This window comes from Zalophus californianus, chromosome 1 (assembly GCF_009762305.2).
Source record: "Zalophus californianus isolate mZalCal1 chromosome 1, mZalCal1.pri.v2, whole genome shotgun sequence".
Taxonomy (NCBI): Eukaryota; Metazoa; Chordata; class Mammalia; order Carnivora; family Otariidae; genus Zalophus; species Zalophus californianus.
In genome coordinates, this window is record NC_045595.1 from 119,858,067 (window position 1) to 119,867,109 (window position 9,043).

The following is a 9,043-nucleotide window of genomic DNA, read 5'->3' on the forward strand; positions in this document are numbered from 1 at the left end:
CATAATTTTGGTGTAATGACTTTTTTTAATTACCACATAATCACAGTGAAAAAAAATGTCTTCCATTTGGTCCATTTTATGAGGCTAAGCAAATAAATCTATAAAATAATTTATTCTGCTAGTTGCTTGGAAACCTTATTGTTGATATGACAACCCTGGCATAATAAATCAAATAAACGCTTTTTTTTTCATTTGCATGTAGAAGTCCTGTATTTTCAGAAGAAAAGAAGTCCCTTTTCTTTTTGCTATGCTGCAGTGACATCTACAGAAAGGAATGAAGAAAAAGGGAAAGGAAAGAGCTTTCTTGCTTTTTTTTTTAAAATACTCTAACATAAAGTACACTTAAACTCCCAACTTTAAGAAATAAGTTTAATATTTCCAACATGGAATCTTTTATAAGTACTCTAAAAATCTCAGAGGGCCTAATTTACAGAAGCTTATAACTTGTGCCTCCTGAAAATCTAGCTAATAGCAATTTTCCAAGCAAAGTTAGTCATGATAATTCCAAAAAGAAGTAATTATTTCCTTCATGAAGATCAGTAATACTTGAATTTTTAGAAGATCAGCATTTGTAGTCAAGAATAATCACTTAATCTTTGCAGCTTCTTTTTAAAACGCTTCATCATACATTTTGCAATCTATTACTATAAATTACTACAGATTTAAAAAAAATTCCTATCCATTTTAAAATAATTTGAACAAGTAAGCCTTTGTGCTTAAAGGGGTGGGGGGAAGGAGGAACAATAGGAGTACCAATCTCTCTATCAAATAAATTATAAATGAGACTTTCTTTTATTGCTAATTTGCCAAATATCTATCTCCTCTGACTACAAAGACTGATCTGAGAGGAAAATGATCTTAATTGGGGCGCCTGGGTGGCTCAGTCTTTAAGCGTCTGCCTTCTGCGCAGGTCATGATCCTGGGGTCCTGGGATCGAGCCCGATGCTCAGTGGGAAGCCTGCGTCTCCCTCTCCCACTCCCCCTGCTTGTGTTCCCTCTCTCGCTGTGTCTCTCTCTGTCAAATAAATAAATAAAATCTTAAAAAAAAAAAAAAAGGAAAGTGATCTTAATTCCTATGTTCTCGTGTCCATAAGTTATTCCACCTGCACCTCATTAAAAAGAATAAGAATAGAAATAATCCTCCTTTTTTGTCAGGCTCACTACCACAACAGAAATGTTCAAGAGAAAAATGTCACTTTGAGTAGAACCCATTGAAACAGCTCTGTTTCTTACAATATGTCCCATAACGACAGATCTCAATGTGACTTCTAAGAGGTAGTTAAGTGATGCAAAGCAGTATAGCAAAGATTTTTGTACATGGAACGGAATTTTTCACAGGGTCTGTGTCATCAATATTTTCTTATTGACTGTATTTCCTTTGCAAATCAAGTCAAGGGGGAAAGGATGAGAACACTGTTGTCACCCTCACATTGTTATGTCTGGGAGAGACTATCTGCATGCTATGTTCTTGATTTACAGGGTAGTGAGAGGAGGCTGGCAAGTGTGGGGGACGTAAGCTGAGAGAGGGAAGAATTTCAGTTCAAGGAAACAAACTAAATTAATTCAACTGACACTTAACAAAACACCTGCTATGTACCAGGCCCTGTGTTCACTGGCAAAGGTACAAAAGAAAGTAGAAATGAGATGTTTAAAAACATGGAAATGATTCTCTGGAATGGTGGTATCCTATAGGACTCAGGAAAGACCTGTGTGTGTGTGTATATATATATATATATATGGATAGATTAGATAGCTAGACAGACACATTGTTTTCCTCCACCAAGCAAGCATTACTTTTGTGTTTTGTATTTTTTGTTTGACCTTGCAGAAACAGATTTAATTCTTAGAAACAGGTATGATTCATATTGCTTCATTATTTTAAATGCACAGAATTGGTATTTATTAGGGAGAATATTGTCTCGCAAAAAGCAACACTCTTGCTTTTCTGCCCCTGGCACGACACATTTCAAAAGCACATGATTAAATATGTCAGAGGCTCTTTCTTTTGAAGAAAATCCCTTAATCCTGCTTTCATCTAAGAAGCAATGTCCTCATTCTATTAAATCCTCTGGAGTATTCTGCACAATAGAGAAAGAAGTCCCCTGTTCATGTGGCCTCTCCACTCACCTTTAGCACTGGTCAGAATAAAGATCTCAATGCAATCCCAAAGAAAATGCTAATGAAAATATCAGATGAAGTCAGAATGATGGAATACTGATGAGTGTTGAAGTCAGGGATGGATACAGGAGGGGTCCATTATATTACAGTATACAAAAAAGTATATTAAAAGTTTTTGAAAGGAACAGTAATGTCACAAAAGTGACTGAGATTCTAACTGTATGATAATTGACCTATTTCACTTTCACTACAAAATTAAAAACCTGTTTAGTATGAATTTATACCATTTCTTTTTCACAGATCACTATATAATAAATCCAATCTGAGATTCTATGTTGGGTTTGTACATATGAGAGAGGAGCTGGTAAATCATGAAATTAGGAAATTAGGAATTATCTATATTCTTGAACTTCTTTTTTCTTTTTTTTAAAGATTGTATTTATTTATTGGTCAGAGAGAGAGAGAAAGAGCACAAGCAGGTGGAGGGGCAGGCAGAGGGAGAAGCAGGCTCCCTGCTGAGCAAGGAGCAGATACAGAACTCAATCCCAGGACCCCAGGACCCCAGGACCATGACCTGAACCAAAGGCAGATGCTTAACCAACTGAGCCACCCAAGTGTCCCAAAGTTCTCTTTTTTTCAATGGCTACCTGACATAACCCACAAAACGGGCTCTAGCACGTGGCTGAGATCCTTGGAGCCTGAGCTTAGCAAAGTTATGTAGCAGGTCAAGACCTTGGATAACCCCCAGGAAACAAATGAAATCAAACATTTCAAAACCTTCCAAAACCCAACCATGCCTGGCTTTTCCCATTGGCTGTATTTAGACCTCCATTTCCTCATTTCTTCACTTCTATCTCTTCGGGAACCCCAGCTCATCAGTTATTCCGACTCTTGAAACTTTTATTGCATTTCTCGTTTATGGATTGACCCTGTAACCTTGCCTCATGCTTGGATTTTTGCTACCTCAGGGGTTTCTGGTGGCCCCCTCTCTGAACTGCCTTCTCTTGTATTTCTCTGGAGTGAGGCCCTGCTTTCTGGGCTCTACTCCAACATTGGCTCAGGCCACAGTGGTAGGGCTCTGACAAGCAGGATTCTCTCTGCTGGGGGTTGCATAAATCAACAGTATGGACATCGGGGGATCCGAGTTGTCCTCTCATCTCCACCCCTGTATGTTGTCGTCTTACCTGGCAGAGTCAACAAACCCCTCTGACTATTAGACCTACAGCTGTGATCCCCAACATCCATTTCACTGATATTTCATAGATATTCAATGCCTAAGAGAAGACTTTGGAAAAATCACAAAAGCAATTCCCAACTTACCACAATAGACATTGCCTAGAAAGCCACTGTTGACTCTTTAGGAGTAAAGAGTTCCCATTTGGTATGTGGGATGGTTATGGCCTCTCACTTCCCTTAGTTATTCTTCAGTTTGAGGATTAAAAAACCCAAACACTATGTGATAATGTTCAGTTATACAAAACAGGAGCATATTAAGGTATTCAGATATCATAAATAACTTGAATTCTGGAATTTACTCATATAGTTCTTCAACAAATACGTATTCGGTGCCATTTATCTGCTGGGCCCTGTGTGGTAGGCATCTCTGGATAACAAGGTGAGCAAGGCAGACAGGGCCCCTGCCTTGATGGAGCTTTCTGTCTTACACAGGAGAGTGGAAAACAGACTGTGATAAAATGATCATCTAGTATATACTTAAAAAAAGAGAGAGAGAGAGAGAGAACTACTATGAAGGAAAATTACAAGGAGCCATAAGCCCAGGGTAAGGAGATCCAATCTTGTCTGAGGTCCTATGAAAAGGCTTTCTAGGGAAAGTGACATTTTTGCTGAGATCTGAAAGGTGAGCAGGATTTAATGAGGTAGGGAGAACAATGGTGAGTAAGAGAAAGATTTTCCTGGCAGGGGAGATTAGCATGTGGAAAAGCACCAAAGGAGCAATATGCCTTTGAGGAACTTAAAGAAGACCAGGGTGGCTATAACACCAAAGACGAAGAGACTGTTCCCTGAAGGATACAAATGCCCAGCAGAATGGCTATAAAAATGACAATGATCAAAACTGTGCTGGTTGCTTGTAACTGGCAACGATGCATACATAGTTACTAATTCTTTTATATCTCTCCGGTTCTAACATTTAGCTGTATACCAGGCTAAATTTTGTCAACTAATTTGTCTATGAGCAAAATTATTATCTTTTGTTCATTTGGTTATTGGTTTTCAAAATCACCTTGAACTGACTGAAGACTATTTCACCCTATTTACTACTTGATAGTAGTCTACAAGTTCTCTAGTTATCAGTACTCAGCACCATTCACTTATCGCCCACAGGTTCCTTGATTTATTGGCAAGACTTAAGAACATTTTAGTCATGGAAGTAAAATTGGTCATTGTACAGGCAAATAAAGTGATACTCTTATTAGCTAATAATAATCCGTTTCTTACTTTTTGTCAGAAACTGTGAGAAATACTTTATCTGAGTAAACTTCCCACAGCCAGAAATGGAACCTAGGTTTTCTGATGGTCAATTCAGTGGCCTTACTACCACTCCATGCTCCTCTCTCCACCATTAACTGTGGTGAGATTCATACAGTATCTGATAGGGAAGGAACAACTTCCAGAACTAGGGATTGGTTTGAAACCCACTTGTGTAAATGCCTTGTGTAAAGCAAAGGGTCACAGGTACAAACTTATTGATGATGAAGACTTCCCGAGGCAGCACACTCGGCTATTGTGTTCTATGGTTAGGACCACCAGAAAGAGAAATTCCAGAAGAAGAAAGCAAATGCATCCTCTGAAAAATAAAACTGAATTTCACCATAGCTCTCAGGATCCCAGGAGACTTCCCGAGAAATATATTCCTTCTTAAAAGAAGGAAAAGCCATTATTTAGAACTAATTCCTTAGTAAACTTAAGCATCTATGCATGATTCAGACTAGGTCGACCAAAAGGTCTTACATGCACACAAGCCAAGGTAAATGATTCCTCCACATAACTCCTCTCTCTCCAAAGAGACCTAGTCACTGGTTACCACGGGTGACATTTTTGCTTTGTGATGTAAAGCAAGTGATGGGAAGGAAGTCAATGCCATTTGGCCTCAGTTACAAAGGGACACCACATTCCATTTGCCTTAAGAAGGAGGGGTGTACTTATTCAGGCAGCAAACTACATCTTCTAGTGAGGGAAGGTATTTTATATGTATTACACAGTTGATATCTGAATTGTCACGTGTGTTGTAGATACAATCAGCAATACGATTCCCATAAAACAGAATGCCAAACAGGAAGCATTTTCTGTTTTCACTGCATGACACAGTCTGGAGAGAATATGAAAATGGGCTGTAATCATGTCATTACACCTATGTGAAGCATTTGGGGGGGCGGTTTCTCTAAAGCAGTCAGTGTGCCTTAACACTGACATTAGATTTTAGCTGGTAAGCAGACAACTTAGCTTCCATTTCTGGGCTAGCTACAACCACTGAAAAATAGATTTTTAAAGAGGTTCTTCCCAAATCATAGGTTTATCGAATCACTTGTATAATTACTGTCCTATATTCCCACTTGCATTTTATTCAAACATACCATTTACACATGGTCCTATTCATTTATTCATTTATTTTTCAGCCAATATTTGAGTAACATTGAATAGGCAGTGGGGACATAACTATCACAGAGCTTAGAAGCTAGAGGAGGATTAAAGATATTAATTAAATTAAATACTCATGCAAATAAATTCTAGCTCACAACTGTGGCAAGTATTTCCAGTGCTAAAATGAGAGATTTTGAGAAAGGAGATTTGACTTTCTCAAGGAGACCAGAAGAAGACTTCATCCTGTGTTATGTGAGAGCAGAAAATGAAATGTTTCCAGCAGAAGAAAGAAGGCCAAGGGAAACTATGAAAGATTGAGAAGTCCAGGTGGGTGGAAAGGGAAGAGAAAGCGGCAGGAATGGTCTAGTCAGAGATGAGATGGAGAAGACGACAGGAGGAGACCATGCAAGGCTTTGTAAACCATGGTAATGGGGTTCGTTTTACCCCATGGGAAGCAGGGGAATAACACAAATTTGCATTTTCAAAATTCAACTTATCTGTATAAAGTAGATGTAGGCCAGAGTACACACAAGGAGAATAACTGTGGCTTGAGTCAGAATGGTTCTTCCCATGACAATAGAATGGAAATCAACAAAAATTGTGTTTTGGTGATTTAGGAATTTCTGTATCATGTTATATTGGGGTCTCTCAGAAATTCTTGAAATATTCCTGAGCCACCACTAGCTTCTCATTCCCAGAGCAGCTCACTTTGGAACTCGCAGCCCATAGAGGACAAAATTCTCTCCTGCTTTTTTCCCCCCTCAGAGAATTTCTAGTTGGAATTATGTAATTCAAACTGTAGGGGCTATCGCTATTTTGCCCAAGTGTCAGCACTTCCCTAGGCCTGGAATGCATGTGGTTCAAATTTCCCATGCCATCACCAATTTTTCTCTAATTCCATTCACTACACATTACAGCATTCCCAGCACAGGTAGGAGAAAGATCAGAACAGCTGGATTTTAATGTCACGTATTGATGACTTTTTTACACTGGAATTTTGTCTTTGTCCTCTATGTGATATATAAGTGCAAAATTCTCTTAAAGTTGTATTGTCGAAAATAATAGGTTTCTTTCTTTCTTTGATTTTTGTTTTTTTTTCCCCTTGTTAGGAAATATATTTCTTAACGATTAATAGCACATAATTCATTTTAAGCACCTTATTTTTTTCTACATATGTTAACATGTGCTAAATACTTCCATGAAGGCAATTTTTAACAGTACAAACTTACCTCTTCCCAAAACAGTGAATGTCGTTGGAGGGTGGGGGGATGGGTTAGCCTGGTGATGGGTATTAGGGAGGGCACATTCTGCATGGAGCACTGGGTGTTATGAACAAGCAATGAATCATGGAACACTACATCAAAAACAAATGATGAAAGAAAAAAAATAAAATAAAATAAAAAAAAAACAGTGAATGTTGTCTCACTAAGGTACTCAGAAAAAAGCCATTTCATTTCTATGAGTTACAATTGCCATTATGTTCAAATTATTGCCATGTGGAATTCACAATCTCACTTATATATGTATATTTTTTAATTTTAATTATTATTTTTTTTAACATAGGACAAGACTGAGTCTTGCCAGGGTATTTCAAAATCATACTCTCAACAATGTTTTGTAATTCATTTACTTAGGAAATCACAGCTCAGATGCAGCAACTGGTTTTCAGTAAGTTTTGGCTTTTTCCCCATTTTTCCATCTGGATTGACTGAGGTACAAGTCAATCAAGTGTGGAGCCAAAGTCCTCACAGCAAGATAGAGTCTGGTCCATCAATAAAGTCCAAGATTTCTCCTTAAGGTCAGTATACCACTAACCAATGATCTTTATATGTAGATCCCTCTTTATATATATAGATCTAGAACAATATATAGATACTGTTTTACTAATTCTATTTTTAAAGCATGGATTATTGCAGCCCTGCCACTGTAAGAACTGCACATCTGATTAAAGATTGCAGTCATAATAGCCATAATTTTACAGCATCTGTCATATCACACATCCAAGTTAGCTGTGTTAATATTCCGCAGCATGGCTTTCTTTGGTAAGCATACACCCTGTTTGCTTACCGATGAAGACCTCATTGTCAAATCTACCACTTAAAAAAAAAAAAAAAAAGACCAGCAAACGTATTCTCCATAAGGAAGAGAGTATTATAATATTTTGAGGAGGAGGCCCTAAGTTTAAGACCCAGTTCTGGCTCTGCGACCTGAGCAGAATCTTTAACCCCTCCAGGTTTGTTCAACATCGACAAAATGGTTGAAAATAATACCACATTATTCATAGTCGTGTTATGAGAGAGTAAAATTTAAATGATGTCTTTTTAATAGGCACAAAAATACTTTAAATTTCATATGCAGACAATGGCAATTGTTACAATGGATTAGCTTTAGGATTTTGCTAAAAATAGAAGAGATAAGAGATCATTGGCGAGGGAGTATATCAAGTTCCTACTTAAGTGACTACATATGGAGTTTAGACTGGTACCAGAATATACCATTACAAATTCAGTGTGTGGGGGGCTTTCCTGTTTTCTGTGAAGGAGAGAGCATTTTATTCCAGATGTTCTATGAGCTCTCTCAACATTTCCTAACCTTCTTGCAGTTAGGTAGGTCTTTGTGACTAGTTCTGGAAAAGGGCTCTAAGTTGACAAGTGGAAACATTTAGGTCCTAGAATACAACATACAGTAATCTCTTCCCTTGTTGTATTAGTTACCCTGTGCTGCCTAACCAGTCGCCCCTAAATTTTGCAGCATTAAACAACACACATTTCTATATCTCCCAGTCTCTGTGGGTCAGGAATCCCCCTGCAGCTAAGTCTTCTGCTTCAGGGTTTTTCACAAGGCTGTAATAAAGATGTCAAATGGGACTGGGATCTCATCTTAGAGCTCAACCGGTGAGAGATCCGCTGCTAAACCCACTTATGTGGTTGTTGGCAAGGCTCAGCTCCTTAAGGGTTGTTGAAATGAGGCTTCAGTTCCTTGCTGGTCACTGGCTGCAGGCCACCCACAGGCCCCCTTTGCCATGTGGATCTCTCCACAAGGCAGCTTGCTTCATCAAAGGCAGTAAGAGAGGAAGTCTGCTAGCCAGACAGAAGCCACAATATTTTATAATCCAACAATAAGAGTGGCATGCCTTCCACATTGTTACAGTTGTCCACTGGTGGGAGGCAAGTTAGTCAAGGGGAACAGATTACACAATGAATGCCATGAATGTCAGAAAACAGGTACCCTAGTAGGCCATCTTAGAAGCTGCCTGCTACACCTACCAAAAGACGAAATAGCCGATGTCAGCGTGTTCCTGCAACAACAGTGGAGTGGAGCCTCC